At 44.7% G+C, this 17,464-nt stretch overlaps 1 protein-coding gene across 1 annotated transcript in view; it reads left to right on the forward strand.

Annotated features, from left to right (window-relative positions):
- Nucleotides 1–110: 110 nt before the first annotated feature.
- The window catches only part of GPATCH8 (G patch domain containing 8), a gene marked incomplete at its 3' end in the record, with an annotated part of 34,414 nt that continues 17,060 nt past the window's right edge, over nucleotides 111–17,464 (forward strand). The window contains exons 1-2 of the mRNA XM_010016722.1: nucleotides 111–185; nucleotides 8,028–8,100. The remainder of the gene's footprint in view (nucleotides 186–8,027; nucleotides 8,101–17,464) is intronic.

A 17,464-nucleotide genomic window follows, 5' to 3' on the forward strand; every position in this document is an offset into this window, starting at 1 on the left:
ATATATATATAGTGTTATATAAATCTGACTGTATGCAAACGTGACTCTCAATACGAGACTGTTGGAAGTGTGTTCTCTGCTGTAGAACTAACCCTCCTTTTCTGTTTCAGGGCAACCACTTTGACCAGTATGAAGAAGGGCACCTGGAGATAGAGCAGGCATCCCTGGACAAGCCGATCGAATCGGTAAGACACAGACTTACAGCATCAGCAACCACCAGCAGTTAGGCCGTGATCGGATGCTACTTGATGTGAATGCAGTCAAATGGGATAGGTGTGGGCATCTGTCTGGCAGTACAGGGTTAACTGTGTGTGGTAAATTGCATGCTGAGATGCGGTGGGCCTGGGATTTAACCTTTAAATAGTCCTCCTAAAACTATAGGAGACTAAATTTTAGTTCAACACAGTATTTCAGAAGTTACTTAAAATAACACATTCATTCGTAGAGATTTAAGTTCTTATACTTTGCTTTGAAGAATCAGTTTAGTTTGTAAGTGAACCTGATAGAATAGTGTAGCAAAATGTAGTTTGATCCTTTTTTAGTTTCTAGTTTTAGGAAACTGGTGTGGTAAAATGTTAGGATGTCATCTGGCAGGATGGAAGCACAGGTGCACTGCAGTGGAGGTGTAGTGGTCCTTCCCCATGAGCCTGAAACTGCTCCAGAGTTTCTGTAAAGTACCACTTGGAGGTGTGGAGGGCACAGCCATAAGATGGGGAAAACCAAAGTTCTCTTTAGTTTTACCTTCCTAAGCTTTTTAATTTCTCTCTTTGAAAAGCATCCTCTTCAGTCTTAGGCACAGTAGCTTGTTCAGCCTAAACTGGACCTAAGTTTGGCACTTAGCTCGAGCTAAGTTTCATTTGCAGTTTCAATATGAGAGCAAGAGAACTCCTAGTGAATACTTGAGGGTCACTTAGTGGTGTCCTGCTTAAGACTTGATTTATGTTAAGAAAATACCAAGTGCTTCTTTTCCTTGTTAATAATCGAAGTTCTCTGTTTAAGTTTCTTCACGTTAGCCCGCACTTAGAAGAAACTTAGCCTTAGCTAAAGGTGGATAGATGCTTTTCATTCATGTGTAGGTTGGTGTTGTGTGTGTTTGTGTGCGTGTTAGATGTTTACCAAAAAAAAACTTACACAACTTGGGGTGTTCGACGTTTTTCTTCCGCAGCAGTTGGCCCATATTAGCTAAGCAGCCATGATCTGGTTTGTATTGCACGGTCTGCCTTTTTAATTTCTTCTCTAGGGTTTCCTTTCCCCCCTTCTTATTTCTGTTCTTCTGGTCCAGTGAACACTGCATATAGTACCTACTGTCTTAATGTGCTGGCATGATGCTAGATTTAGGCATGGCAGTAATTGATGACGCATGAGATAATGCTGCAGAGATGGGAATTTGTATTCAATGTTCTCCTGAATACTTCAATCTTACCTTGTGATATGGGGATTTTCATTAAAATGCCAAGCTTGTTTCCTTGTGTAAAGATAATGGGAAACACTTGTTGGGAGCCCCCTCGCTGGAATGAGCATTTCAAAGTCATTCAAAGATATCCAGACTGAACTGGTTACCTGATTTTTAACAGTGTTTTCTCAAACAGAGGAGCAGAAGAGGTCCCAGGTTCCATCTCTCTGGTGGTGTGAAGGGTGAGATGCCCACAGCAGTATGTAAAACATGACCCACACATCATCTGCAGGTGTAGTACTGGTTGCAGCTTGATTAATGTTGAACTGCAGCTGAAAAATTAAAGTCAGTGAAGGATTTAATATTTTGTTAATACATATCTCGCCATTCAACTGTCAGGATATTATTAAATTTTACAAGTTTTTGGTAGGTTTTAATACGTATAGTTCAGCCAAAGGGTTAAATGTGAGAACAGTTGGGTGGAGAGGACAAGAAAATGGCTTGCCAGGAGAAAGAGTTAAAACCTTAAATTGTTCTTACTTTAAAATCCATTTTTTTCACTCTTTTGTCTGAAACAAGCATTTCAGGGGAAGATCCCCAGCCTGGGACATGAAGCTCTCAGAAGGAGCTGCAGAACTGAGTAAATATATGTTCTACCAGCTGTTGGAGCACACTTGTGCTGGTTTTGTATGCTAGTACCACAACTGAAAAGCTGTGACTGCTGCACAGGGAGGTTTTTGGTCTCATGAACAGTTCCGGTGTCAAACTGGAGGCAGAGACAACCTGGTCACTTTTCAGGTTAATCTTTATGTGGTCTTCACTAAATACATTTTTGATTCTGTAGCTGGCAACACGAAACGACTTTGTCAAGTTTCTTGACACTGTGAAAGTGATGTTGCTTCCACACTGTTCATGACCAATGTGATTTTAGAACGGGCAAATGTCACATGTTAGCAGAAGGGGCTTCATGTCAGAGCTCAGAGGTGCTCCTCTCCTGCAAGTTTTTACCAGGAAAGCAGTGTTCATGCTGCTTTTCCTGCCTTGTATTTTCCGTTCTTTGCTCACACCCAAGTGGGTAACATCCTCGAACTGCAAAGGAGAGGAAGGGAGTAAGGGCAGGTCTGTAATTTGCAAATACCACACATCTAAATATTTGCAATATTAACAAATTGGTTGTTTTATAATCCTTACCCAGTTCTCTGTCAGCAATTCAGCTGACCTTTAAAAAGGAATCTACTCCGAGGAATGAGTAAGAGCCTGTGCTTAGCATTATGGAAATAGTTTGGATGACAAATGTCTTTGTGTGAGGAAGGGTGTTTATAACAATGGCAGATGAAAGCGCTTCCAGTTAAAAGTTTAAAGTTTGGTTATCCTGCAGGCTGAGGAGTGGATTAAGCATATTCTAAATGCAGCTTCTCACAGCTTAGTCACATGGAAATGCTTTCAAGCCTAAAGGTAGCTTGCATCTGGAAATCCCGGGGGCAGAGGGTGTCACTCGGAGCCTACATTTGACAATCATCACTGACGTGAGATCCATCTCTGCAGCATTATCTGTTGAGAGGTGCTGACTGTACTGCTACAGCATGCAACTCAAAGGTGGCTGGAAAAATAGGTTTGGGAGTCTACAGATCATTACAATGTTGAAACGTGTCCTCAATTAGTGTTCTGGTGGTGGTGTTCCTGTGGAAATCCCGCTCTGGACAGCTTGTTTAGGCCAAAGATGGCTGGACTGAAACATGTGATAGAACCAAAGTACACTTACGGAAAACAGAGCTGACGGGAGGTAGTGGATGTGTGTAGCCCAAACCAGAAGCCAGCTATTTGCCAGTACTAAATTGAAGAAAATATTTCCTATCGATGGAGTCTTCATAGCTGCAAATGCTGATATTTATTTCCCCCACCCACTTTTCCCCCAGTAACCATTTTTTTGTTCTGGTTTGAAGATGCTGCACTCGCACAGGCTGTTCACATCAGTGGAAGCACTGGTGGCCTTGGCACATCAGAGCACTTAACTCTTTAAATTCAAGAGGATGCATGCATCAGTTCTGAAGTATTTGAAGTGCACTGAGCTCAGGTGCCCAAGTGGGAAGTCACAAACTATTGCAGCTTTAATGGAAACCAGATTTTCTTCACGTTAATTCCTGATTTCTACTTGCTTATTGAACCTTGTTGCTGTGAGTTCCAGGTTCTCTCTGTCCAAGCAGTACAACTCAAGTAGGAGACAGCAGCTCACCCTTAGAGCAGCCCTGTCCCCATGCAGGCAGTGCGCAGTGGCAGGGGGCTGTCACCAGTGCAGGTTGGAGGCCGGACTTCAAATCACCCACTTACTCTGGAGCTTGTTAGTTTGTTCTTGTCATAACTAACAAATGTCCTTTCCCCCTCTTTCTAATCCTGCTCAGTTACACAGGGAGGACCTTGAGCTGCCCGAGGTTTCAGGCTGTAGTTGTTTGGCGCTCACAGGCTGTTGTAGACGACTGTATGAGCTGAAGCTGGGTTTGTTGCACTGTATATCTGTACAGATCTGTGGACTCCACTAGTTCCAAAGTGTCATTTGATAAGGCTGCTGATTTGACATTTAGCAGTAGCCATATGTGGACAGCGCTATAAATAATGTGCTTCTTGAAGCTGAATGGTGTAGCATTACTATTTGGCTTTTCTCTCTAGTCTTCATTGTGTCATCTGTAGTGAGCTATAGGTTTTGTTTTGGGAATCTTTTCAACCTCTTGTTTGCATGGGTTCACCCAGTAGCATCTGATCCTTGCTTATAGATTCCTCAATACACAGTCAGCACAGCTTACAACCCACTCAAGAGATGCATGGCCCTGCGGTGCTGAGATGAACAATGTGAACACAACGTGTGGGGTGATGTGGGGATCCCATGAAAAACCTGGATTAGGCAAAACTGGTGTTTTGGTTTATCTGTAACACAGCTCAATCCACTGACTGTGGGTTATATCCCATGTACAACATCAAAACCTTCCAGTTCTTGCACACATCTTTTCATTGTAGGCATTTGGTTTTCTTTGTCAGAGAGCTGGGCTGGTTCAGCCTGGAGAAGAGAAGACTCCTGAAGGGGACACCTTAGAGCAGCTCAAGTGCCTAAAAGGGGCTCCAGGAAACCTGGAGAGGGGCTTTGGACAAGGGCCTGTAGGGACAGGACAAGGGGAATGGCTTGAACTTGCCAAAGGGGAGATTGAGATGAGCTCTGAGGCAGAAGCTCTTCCCTGGGAGGGTGCTGAGGCACTGGCACAGGGTGCCCAGAGAAGCTGTGACTGCCCCATCCCTGACAGTGTTCAAGGCCAGGTTTGGTGAAGTCAAGACCTTTACATTTCCTCCAGGCTTTTGGGAAAGTTACACTTCACCTGTAATGCAGAGTTCTCCATCAAGAGCCACTCTGGTGTTCCCTGCACATCCCGCAGTCCAGTGTGCAGTCTGCCTCTGTGACTGGATGCCCAGGCAGATAGTGCTGCCCTTGTGAGTGCTTTGGATGGTAAATGGGAGCTCACCTGCTCACTCAGACACCTACTGGGAGACTTATTTTGGCTGCATCAGTAATTTTGATGATGCTGTAGCACCAGGAGCTCCAAAACAACAGTGTTAAGGAAGAGAGGAGCCTGACACTAGCCTGGGAAACGAGGGATTTCCTTGTGGGGCTGTTGGCGTCTTTGTAGATTGCTACAACTCTGCCCATAAACAAATTGCTATAAAATGGGGATAGTTTAGTCAAAAAGAGTGACAGTTCTTGACATGCACAGGAAATTTGGTGCAAAAAAAGACCTTTCCATGTGAAAGAGAGAACAATTTACAGAACGTTCACTTAGTAAAGTGGCACTTGCTGCCTTTTGCCTTGTGGCTTGGCTCTCAACCTGGGAGCCCAGCAAGTGTGGCCTTCCATCACTGTTTTTAGGGCAGCATTTATGCTGCAGAGCAGTCTTGAGGCTCTGCCTTGGTGCGTGTTCTGTGGAGGAGTTTGGAGTGGAGGAAGAAGGTTGAACACAGCTAAAAATGAGCATAGTAATGACTAGGTCCCAACTTGGATGTTAATATTAAACTCTTGGGGCTGTTCTTATTATTCAGTGAACCTGAAGATGCTCCATTTCAATCCAGTCCTATTTCAAATTAGGAAGTTCCCTGAATTTAGGAAAATTCACTGCTTAAACAAACAAATGGAATCGATTGGGGAGGGGAGGAAAAAGCCCCCTTCCTGGGAACTGAGCCAGGATCATCAGGTGCAGTTCCAATTCCTGTCAAGCAACTTGTGGCCATCCTCTTGAGTGGGTTTGTAAAAGTGGTGCTAATGTGTATAACCCTTCTAAATTTTCCTTTTTTTTTTTTTTTTCCCCCCCTCCTTTAACATTTGTTTTCCCCTTCACTGTGTCAGTCACAACACGCCGCTCTTGAATCTCCCAGCTGGTCTTGACTTGTTGAGTTTCTTTTATGCTTTTCACTCTTCTTTAATAAATACATTACTTGCAAGCAGTGAATTGAAAACAAAGCAAAAGAAAAAAAACCTACCATTAGTGATTGGACAGTTTCTTACTTTGTGTTACATTTAACTGTTCTTTTGACAGCCCAGTTTTTAAAGCCAGGTTCGTATGGAAATGCTTTCACTCCACTTGCACTGCTTTTGGAAATAGCATACTGCTTCATCTGTCTTTATTTTAGTGCATTCATAACACAACACAGTCAGCACAATGTCTCATCTCCACTTAGCAAAAGATTGCAAAGTCCTCCTTGGCCTAGTTTTTGGTTTTCCTTGGGGAAAATGCAGCCATTTTTGTCAGCACCAGCTTTCCAAACCGGAGTCCATAACCCTGTGTCAGGCAGAGCTGACTAAGGGAAGCACAATCAGTGTCACCCACAACCCCTTCAGCCTCAGCCCCTTTGACTGATGCACCCTGCAGCCGCTGTGCTGCAGCACATCTGCTCCCAGGTAAGTTTCCCTCCACTTCCAAACAGCTCCATGGTGTTTGTGGTTGGAATCCATATTTGTTCCTTTTCCCTTTTTTGAGTATACTGATTTGAGCTTTTAGATCCAGACATTTCCTTACTTCTCTTAATTTTTCTTCCCATGCAGCCCTAGCTGTGTCCTGGGGGAGAGCTAGTAGTGTGGGAGAGATGGATGCTGGTGCCTTGACAAACAGTGAGGCACAATGTCTTGCTTTCCTGGCATAGCATTAAACAAAATGAAATTCATACTTGATGCAATCTTTCTGAGGCAAAATGTATCCGTGCAGCCAATATCTTTGGGAAGATTGTGTCGTCAAGCTGATGGGCTAAAGTTCTTCCATGTGGAGTGAGTGCAAACCCCACTGCTGTTCCATTGCTGTGGGCAACTGGGTTATTTCATTAAAGACACCCACAACATCTAATCTATTAATTCATTTGATTTAAGATCCCATGTCCCACTCAATGTGATGGATTCACAGCCTGCTAGAACTCAGGATATTTGGGGGTATCTTGAGTTGTGGTTCCTTTGGACACTTAATAACCAACAAATCTGTATCTGATTTTTTTGTCATGAGAGGGTGAACACAGTCCCAACCCAGAGTCCTTCTTTGAGGAGCTGACAGTTGGTCACTGCTGCTAAACTGATGGCTAAGGGACAAGCTGTCAGCTTTGGGTGGTGACAAGGGTGCTGGTAGCACTTGTGTCCTTTCTTTGAGGGAGGAAACGTCACCCAACCCCACATCAGTTCCAGTGGGAGCCCTGCTCAGCCCCGGTTCAAAAGCTGACACTGAATTGCTGCATCAGGACTTTCCACTTAGTCCAAAATAGCTGCTTTTTTAATTTTTTTTTTTGTTTTTTTTTAGGAAGATGAGACATTATGCTTATTGTTTCCCCTACATGCACTAATGGTTCCTTGCTGTTAACTTATTGCTAGGCCTGTTTCATTCTAACATCTTAGTATTTTTGTTAGTTTACATGTGAAATGCATCACCCAGTCTGTGCTTGAGCTCATTTTATTTAATGGATTTTATTTTCTTTTTTTTGTTTTACTAACCTCACTGTTTTTTCAGTTTAATATTGGCTGCATGCTAGTTTATATATATATATACATATATAAAAAAACCCAATCAAGTCTAGCCTGGATTTTGCTCTGATTGTGTTTTGGTTTCTAGTGGTGGGGCAGTCTTGCACTTACAACTTACTCAGTATTCTCAAAGCCTGACACACAAACAAAATGACTAAACACATTGTAGATTTTCTTTACAAAAGAAAACATAAATCTTTAAGTGGTGCTGTCTAGGTGATGGAGATGATTGTATAAATAGCTGGATTTTCTGCTTTTTCCTGTCAATTTTTATTGGTACACTTGATTTTCTCCCACATTGCTTTTTTATTTCAGTTGATTTTTTTTTTCCTTTATGTTAAACGTGATGCACAAAAGTTGCCCAGCACACCATCAGAAAGTGACCCTCCCAACCCCAGCCCCTGGAACAATTCTAGCCAGCAGTTTTTGACATTTGTCTTTCCCTTTTCTTGGGCATTTAGTGCCTTTTCAGTAGCATTTTTTTGCATGCATATATATGTAGAAAAAATCTCTTGCTCATCACATGTTTAAATGTCAGCGGGAAGGGAAGAATATGTTATTGGAATATTTTTGGTTTGTTTTCTCTGTTCTGTCTGTCAGGATAATATTGGACACCGCTTACTCCAGAAACATGGCTGGAAGCTGGGCCAGGGATTGGGGAAGTCGCTGCAGGGTAAGTCCAGTAGCTTGTGTCTGAAACGTTCAACACCAGCTCCAGTCTTTAACAAAATGATTTCTGCTTTTTGTTCCTAGATTAGAGGGGGGTTATTTTCCCCCTTTCCATTATTAATATATCCAAACAAATGCACTGTTGAGTCTCATATTTAGCAGTTTGCAAGTGGAAGCTGCTGCCTCACTTATTGGCACAGGTTAGACATGATGTGTGTGTCGTGTACGTGTGAGAATCACCGTGTTTGGCCTTCTTGGAGGGAGGTGAATTAACTGCCTGCTCACTAACAGGTAGTGATGCAGCTCCTAAAACTGTAATGATACTCTGCTGGCTGGATGCTTTGACATTAAAGAATTAAAAATACAATCTAGGTACAGTGGCCTCTGTGCATGTTTCACGTTGGTGTCAGAAGCCATTGGAAGGTGAGTGAAAGGGCCCACTGAAGACTGAAGGTGGTGGCAGAGCTCTCCTGGATGGGAGAGGCTCATTCCTAGTTTCTTCTTCAGAGGCTTTCACGGGTTTGACTTATTTCTGTCGGGGATTTAGGAAATCTCCTTGAGATGCCGTAGTGCTGGTTGAACCACTGCACCAAGTCCTCCTGCCTTGAGCCTCAAGTCTTCCCATGCCACTAAATCCCAGGATTTAATTTGAGCCAGTGCTGCCCACAGCTCCTGTGGGTGGCTTCAACCATTCCCCTGGCCAGCAGCTCCTGCTCTGCAGCGGTCCTAGCCAGGATGGAAGCATGCAACCATGTTGTGTTGGGGAAAAACTGATAATAGTACTTCCTATCAGTTGCTCCTTTGGAACTGCCAGCATATAGAGCCTGTGATGCTGTGAGTAAGGTGCTCAGCACTTACACAGGCTCAAAGCTCTGCCCAGGCAGTTTATGTAGAAACCTCTTGCAGTGGTTAAAACTCAAGAGCACCCCAAGTTCCTCAGAGTAACTTACTCGTGTTCCCATACCCATAGTCTGAAGACCTGGGAGCTCGTAATTGGACTTCCATGCCCCTACAGTGAGCCCATTAGAGATAAGTATTTCTGTGCTGTGGAGGCCTGTTGAGAGGTAACAAGTCCTCTGGACTCTGGGAATGCTGATTAATCCCTTGGACTAAGGCACTCTAACTCCTCAGACAGGACTGCCTTGGTGGTTAATGCTTCCTGCTTCCTCTAACACGGTTTCATGTGAAATCCTCTGGTTAATGCATGGCACTCTTGCAGTCCTCTCCTGTCCTGTGCTGGTGCCAAAGCTCAGGATGTGGTCATAGCTGTCACCTCTTGGGCTTCTGCTTTGGCATGGCATTCACTGGATGTGTAATTTGGTCTGTTTTCTCTTTTGGGTGCCCTGTATTGCTCTGTACATCACCAATGTGGAAACACGGAGACTTTGAAAGAAGCTCAAGCCTTCTCCCAGCCCCAGATGGACCCAGAAGCACAGCCCTGTATTGCTCTGTACATCACCAATGTGGAAACACGGAGACTTTGAAAGAAGCTCAAGCCTTCTCCCAGCCCCAGATGGACCCAGAAGCACAGCCCTGCAGGGCCCTGTGCTGTGTGGTGTGGCAGGCGCAACGTGACAGAGCAAATAACCCATGACACTGCAGTCTGGAGTTTGGGGTGGCATCACTGTGTCCTGGGGACGAGAGCCAGGGCTGCCCGTGGGCTTAGTCAGGCATTTGCATTTGGTACTTGTCCAGATTTAGATCTTCCCACTGTGCATTTTTGTACCATGTCTCTCATGTATTACTGACATGCTGGTGACTTGAACTGCCTGGAAGCTCCAGGCAAATCGTGGGTATGGGCTGTGAGGGTTTTTCTGCACTTCCTGCATCACAATAGAAATGCAGGAGTCAAAAGAGCCTTTCTAGTTTAACCCATCCAACAGAGAAACAGCCTCGCTGGCAGAGGATGTGGAGGAGTTCTGCTCCGCATAAAGCTATCAAGTTAGTTATGAACAGCTAGAGCCTGTGGCACTAATGGTGATCATGTTGGGAATGTTTAATTCATTATCCAGTGACCTTTTGAAAGGACTCTTAGATCATCCTAAAATCTGAATACAAACTACCAGGAAGGAAACATTTGCATCCAATTTTAATCTTATTCTAGGAGTTTTGAAGAGTCGAAATTACTTGATGTGCTCTGAGAATGGAAGAGCAAAGTAAGAAAGTTCTTCCCCTCTTCCACGCCCCCTTCTTGCTCAGGAAAGATGAGGAGAGCTTTCTAAAGAGCTGTAAGTAGAGCAAATGAGGAGTGTCTCGGTTGTTAACTCCCTTTGTGCTCTGCTTGAGCCTAAAATGTTCAAGAGCTTCTGGTTTAGACATGCAGCAGAAGTAGAACCGCTTCAGATAGTCTTTAGCTGTGGATATGGGATCTGACCTCCTGCAGGAGGCCCTTGCAAAAACCCTCAGAAACCTAGATTTTGGGTTGCATGCATGGAATTGATGCTGCAGTCCTCTTTGTTCCGTGCAGTTGGCTTTAATTTTAAAGGAAGTTGATGAGTTCAGGGTGCTTGTTTTGTGCTGTAGCTTTTCATTCTAGATGTTCATCTGAACTGGGGCTCCCTCTTCAGTTTTGGTGACTCTCAAAGTTACTTTACATTATTCTTGCTGGTCATAAATGCTTATTTCTTCTAGTAAGGCCATCATGTTGTTCAAGAAGAACTTCACACTCCAGGACTGCGCTGTTGTGGCTTCCTTCGTGTTAACTGCCCACTGTGGGTGTAATCCAGTGGTGAGAGTGCTGAACTTTCTTTGGAGCTGGCATAGCCTCAAATTCACACTTGCTAATTGCTGGTGGTAAAAATCTGCTGTTGTGGTGCCAAAGATACACCGCGGGTTGGCTCCTTCTCTGCAGAACCACAGAAGCAGAGTCATTTGGAAGCTGCCTTGTGCTGTAACTCCTGTTTTAAGCAATCATAGCTGGTGGAAGAGCTGAGCCACTTGGAGAAGGAAGCCCATAATCTGTGTCTGTAATGACACAGCTGTACTCTAACCATAACACATGGGCATCTTCTGCTTTGGTTTTGATATGTATTGAGTGGAGGATCAGATAGGGATAGTGCTGTTTGTCTGACAGTGCAAGGGCTAGAACAGTGGGTCAGAGCAGCTCATCGTGAGTTCAGCAGAGTCCTTCCTCTGCTCATCTCTTCTCCTGATGGTTTTCACATTTTTTTTCCCCACAAACAACTTGTGGTATATTTGGAGCCAATGCTTCAGCTTGCTCACAGCCAGTGAGTATGAAAGAGCAGAAGAGGGGGTGGCCAGTTGACAGGGATCTCTTGTAATCTGGAAAGTATGGCTTGAGGAACTGCTTTTCGATAGAGACCGAGGGATGGTTGTGCTCTACCAAATGAGAAGAGGGTGGTTGTAGGGAGGAACACCTCAAAGTGGGAATCTAGAATTCTGTGGTCTACTGAAAAAAGAACCCCAGCAAAAGATGTGGTTAAACCCACTTTTTTCTAGACTAGCCTTTTTAAAGTTCTCTCTTAAGGAAACGTGCAACCTTGAAGCTTGAAACACTGCTTCAGCCCCATCCAGAAAGCAGTTACGTTCAGTTTCCCTATACCACAAGCTGTGTGTAGTGTGTGATTAATTTGATAGGTTAAAAGCACTGATTTAGTTCATGTTCCCACAGTGTTCCCAAGGCTGGGATTATCCTGGTCTTTTGTGGTAGCTCTGAAAGGTGAATCAGAACGTAGTATCTTGCTGTGGCAACAGAAGACATGGTTTTGTCACAGCATAGCTACTCATTTATGTTGTTGAACCAAGTAGTTTAGATAATACAGGGTTTAGTGTAGAACTGGAATTGAGCCTTGGAACTTCATGGGTAAAGTTGCTCCTCAGCTGTCTGGAGGGGACTAAGGCTGTTGTTGTTCCTGTTGACCAAGGTGTGCTGCCAGCTCATGGTGTAAGTGGGACTGGGGACACAAAGCAGCGGTTACAGGGGTGTGGAACAGAACCTTGGGTTTATTTTATCCTTCCATGGGCATAGAAATGCTCTAACAAAGTACATCAGGTCAGGTCTATCAGATTTGATAGAAAATGCTTGACTTCAGTTCCTCCATCTAAGTATATTTTTTATTGTGGCTTTTCAGTTAGAAAAGTACAAGTGGGTTTCTGCTCTGCCTTTCGAATCCTGTGGTGATAAATGGAGTTATCGCTGCCCCCCTTCCCAAAACGGCGCGGTTCTCACTTGGCACATCCTTCACTAAATCTGTTCAGACAAGCTCTTGTTTTCCTGACACATGAAGGATGAGGAGAGGGAAAGGACAGAACTGTCTGAAGGAAGCGCTGGAACATGTGCAGAGAGAGCCTGTGGCGAAGGCAGGAAAACAGCGCTTCCCTGGTGGCCTCTGTGAGAGCTGCTGTGGGAGCTCCAGCCCAGTGGGAGTCCCTGTTCCAAGGCTGTGTCAGGGGCCGTGGGTGATCCAGGCTGTGTTTCCTGGATGCCAGGTTTCTTGGATGTGTGGGGAGCAGTAAGTGGAGCTTTGAGCACTCCAACAACTGAGATAGGCACAAATGCGATCGCTTGGCAGCTGCGGCTCAGGGCTTGAATTCCAGAGGGCTGGAATCCTGGCTCTGTCACCAGTTCACCAAATGGCTCGCAGCTAATATATTAATATATTTTTCCATCTGTGGAAGTGTCTGATGTCACAAAAGCAGACAGAGTAGATGTTTGTCAGGCCTCGAGAACATGGAACAATGAGCATCTGAGAGAAACGCCATGAGGAGATGAGGAATGTCACAGTGCCTTCTGGGTTTTGAAGCTTTGTGATAAATACAAGAAAATGTGAAGAAAAGGATAAAAATGTTTAACAGTGCCTTTATTCATTACATGTGGGTGATTTGGCAGCTTTACCCAGGACATAGATCACACAATCTGATCTTCTTGTATCTTAACGTGTCCTCACAGGAGCCTGAGTTCTGGTGTACACTTAATTTTTCCACACTTGTGTTTGCAATATAAATCATTGCAATAGTTTTAAGCCCAATGTTTTCATGTGAAGTTGGCTTTGAAAAGCTGGGGTAGTGTCCTTTGAAAGCCTGCTATCATCACCTAAATCTTCATTACCATGTCGAGACCACAGACATAGAGGAAGGTTTGCTTAATGCCCTGGTCTCCTCTGGGGAAGCAGTTGCCCCCTTGTTTGCTTTTGAATGTGCAAGATCTTCCCTTTGATTATGGGTGGTAAGTTTATGGGTTACTTGAGTGCATGTAGCCAGTGAAATCATTATGCTCTCGGTGACACATGCTTCTTGTGACAGAGATGGCCTTCTCTTGGCTTAGTACTGGGCTTTATTACCCTGTGTGTTCACGTGGTGTTAAAGCAGCTTTGTTAAACTGAAGGCTGTGTGCATGAGAGGTGAGTAGTCCTGGCCATGCACAGCCTGTCCCCACCCTTGCAGTGGGGCCCTAGATCAGGCAGGGCTCTTCAGCCCTCTCCACTTACCCAGTGAAGTAAGACAGCAACTCATCTCTGGTTTCTGTTCTACATCAACCAAGATCTGTGTTCTTCTCTGACACCTTCCGTGTTGGTCTTTAATACCACCGATCATCGCTGGGGTCAGGGATGTTTTCTGGCCCAGACTCTGTGCCTTCCTTTGCAGAAGTTCAGGCAACTCTCTTTGCTTTTCTGCAACTGTCACCCTGGCCTTGTCTGTCCAAGCAGCTTTGAGCTCCTCTTTGATTTTTCCCATGTGATTGGGGTGTTTGCAACTTGTCTTTCACTTGTCCTTTCTCTCCTGCTTAGTAAGGCTGAAGTCCACAGTGCAGTTCTTGTCTACTTTGAGAAGAGTTTCTACTCACTGGGGCTTTGCTTGTTGCTGAGGACGACAGACACTTCAGGCTTCCTTTGAATCTCTTGATTGTTGTGACCCCTTCCAGAAGTCTTGACATAAACAGGATGAGCTCACAAATCTCATTCCCAATGGAGACCAGGGTAAAAGGTTGCCCTTGTTTGTTTGCTGCTTGCAGCAATCAGAATGAGCTCAGAACATAGTGTGGGGTTTCAGGCAGCAAGGAGCACCACAGAGCGTGCCAGGGCTTGTCATCAGTGAAAATCCGTGGATTTCCTCATCTCCTGCCTTTTGATATGCTGAATGAGGAGTTTGCATATTCAACGTGATGGCTGTTGGGCTGTCATAGAATCAACAAGGTTGGAAAATAACTTTTAAGTTCATCAGGTCCAACCATTAACCCAGCACTGCCAAGGCCACCACTAACCGATGTCCCCAAGAACATCTACACATCTTCTAAACACCTCCAGGGGCAGTGACTCCACCATGTCCCTGGGCAGCTTATTCCAATGCTTGACAACCCTGAACCTCCCCTGGCACAATGTGAGGCTATTTCCTCTTGTGATTTTGTTGGTTGTAGCATAAAGATAGTGAGTAAAAATCCTCAGAGCTCAACAAGATCATGTCCCAAAACTCTTAGTTCTGCTCCGATGAAGTGTTGTATCAATCATCCTAAAGGATTATATCCCACAAAACTTGTACCTGGGAGGAATTCCTATGAAGATGTCAACCTAGTGAGCAGGACTCGGGGTGTTCTGTCCCCTCTCTGGTGCTCACATGCTATACGTGGGTGATACACTGCAGTATAGTTGATTGAGTGCTGGTAACTCATCATTTTGGCGGTACCTCTTCTTTCAGTGGGAGCATCCTGTTCTTTCTCTGTTGATAGCCAGCCCTTCAGAAGCAGCTTACACCTATTACAGTGCATGACATTGATGGAGGGAGCAGCTCTTCTCCATCTGCAAATTGCCATGAAAACTGTTTTCTGCTTTGACTGTTGAAAACAAAACCTCTGCTCTCGTGCTGAGAACACCAGCGTTCTTGGAGGGGCTCAGATGGCAGCTCCATCTGGTGCAGCATTCCCTTTGGAAGAGCAGAGCAGCAGCGTCCCTGTGTCCAGAGCAGGAGCACGCATCCTGCAGCTGCAGCTGGGCTCTGATAATCCTCCTGTACAGCACAACCTGGGGGCTGGGACTGACACCCTGGAGCCTTGGGATTAATTCTTTTCCTAAGATCTATTAATTTATAGCACTGTTGGCAAAGGATTTGTTCAGATCCTTTAACTTTGTGCAATTAGAAAGGAGTGAATTTGGAGAAGCCTCCTCCCTGCCCAGCTCCCCTCTGGAATGGGCTCTAGGAATGGGGTGGCTGTTGGGGTATATTTTGGTGATGAGCAGTTTCTCACAAGCTGGGAGCAAGTTTTCCCCACCTCTTTGGGAAGAGGAAAACAACACAAGTGTATCTGCTCGGTTTTGAACTCTCATTCCACTTCTGAATGAAATTAAACTTAATTTACTTGAAGAGATTGGATTTTCTAAGCTGTGACTCTTGTGTAAGCTGTTGGTTTTCCCATCCCATTGGAGGTTTGTGCTTTGTCCTCTCCATAGAGGTTTTACCCTATGTGTGGAATTGTCTTTATACAATAGCCCTCTCTGTTTCGGGGTTTATAGCCTGTGTGGTATGACCAGTCTGTAAAGGAAAGAGTTTGTGACCTGCTTCAGAACAAAAAGAAGTTGTCTGGGGTGTGGGCTGACAGACATAGCTTTGTGTGGTCTGTGTGATTTACTGGGGGGGGGGGTCCCTGTCTGTGAGGCAGCACTTGCATCCCTGCGCAGTGGTGGGAGATGTGGGAATTCTTGCCTTGTCTTGGAAGCTGTTCTTCCCTTCAAAGCATGTTGGTGTACCTGAAAAAGTCAGCAGAACCCTAAAGCTGGGAGCCCCCCAGCGCCCGAGAACCGTGTTTCCATGCTGGTGAAGATCCCCTTGTCACGCACAGTAGCTCTGGAGTACCTTTGCTTGAGGAAGTTCTTTAAAAGGAGTACGTAAAAAGCTTAACTTTAAAAACCCCCTTTTCCTCTGTGGTTGTTGTCCATCTCCCTGGCAGTCAGTGGGGCAGCACAGAGGCCACTCCCTTCCCTCAGTGGTTTTCCTGGGACATGGAGGGAGTTGGTTTCAGTGGTGGGGACCGGTGCTGCTGCCGGGAGTTGTGTTCTGTGCTCTGAGGTGGTTCATTCATAACAAAATGATGGTTAAGTTGAAAACAAACATTGCTTTTCCCATTGAATATTCTTCTGCCTGCAAACGCAGCTCCTTTTGACCCAAAGTATTTTAATTGCCTTAAGATTCTGTTTTGTCTCCTTTTTACACTGCCTGCTTAAATGTGCCTCTGAAATTGGGCCGTCACCAGCAGCTCAACCTCCTCCAACACCCAAAGCTTCCAGGTTGCAGCTCTGGAATCAAGTCACCACGGCTCAAAATCGCTCCCTGGTTCCACAGGGCGAAGCACGGTGATGGGGTGGAGGGTGAGGAAGAAGCCTCGTGTTGTTATTGATTATCTTTTTAACCCATCCTACCTGCAAACGGCCTATTTCTGCCCCTGATGGTTTCTGCCTAACAAATGGTGTTTCTTTTTTACAGCGTTATGATCCTGGACTTGTTGTGGTGATGGTAAACTTAGCAGTGGTAATTTTTTATTTTCAGACTGAATTACTCCTTTTGTCATCAGTGCACCAATATGTTAGGCTTACTTTCTCTGTTGTAGCCATCATCCTTCTGCTTGGTCTTTCATTTTCCTTTCCTTTCCTTTCTTTATGCACACTTGTCTGATCCTTGTTCATTAAAAGGGTATTGCTAAGAAGGGATGTTTCTGTTTGTGTTAGAACTGCCAAAATCAGTTTAAACATAAATTTCTAATACTGTCCAAACGTGATTTCCCCCCCCACCACGATGGGCACTAGCACTTGCTACTGCAATTTCCAAAGAGATTTTGTAAAATCAAACCAAAACAACCCAAAAAGAAAACTTTGACTGCCTTAGAAGGCAAAAGTACTGATGCATTGTTTGTACACAGGGGTTTACCAGGGCAATGAGGCTGCATCCAGACATCTCAATTGCTGGAGAACCAACCAAAAAAAGACCCAAACTAAACCAAAAAGACAAAAGCTTGGATAAAAACCTGACCATGTTGCTGGTGCTTGCGCCAGCCCTTCCATTTGGGTTCCCACTTCCCAGTAAATCCCTGGCTGAGACGTTATGAAAGTGATATTGCACTTAGGAAGTCATTTTTATAACCTGTCTTTAATTTGGTCCTTTTGCTAAAAATTGCAGTCACTGCTTGATTTATTATACCATTGGGCAGAAGAGAAACCTCCTCAACCGGAGAACGTGGCAAAGAGCCGAGCGAAAGCTCCAGCTGGACTCTCATCTTGGATCAGGTTGTGCCCTTGGTGGCTCTGCCACTCAAATTCCTGGGTGTACCAACAAAAGCTAAAAGCAATTGATTAAATTGACTTATTTCTGATAGAAAACCACAAGTCTCTGGACTTAAAGAGTTAAAAAGACCCAAATCTGAGCAG

This window comes from Nestor notabilis, unplaced genomic scaffold (assembly GCF_000696875.1).
Source record: "Nestor notabilis isolate BGI_N333 unplaced genomic scaffold, ASM69687v1 scaffold2066, whole genome shotgun sequence".
NCBI lineage: Eukaryota > Metazoa > Chordata > Aves > Psittaciformes > Psittacidae > Nestor > Nestor notabilis.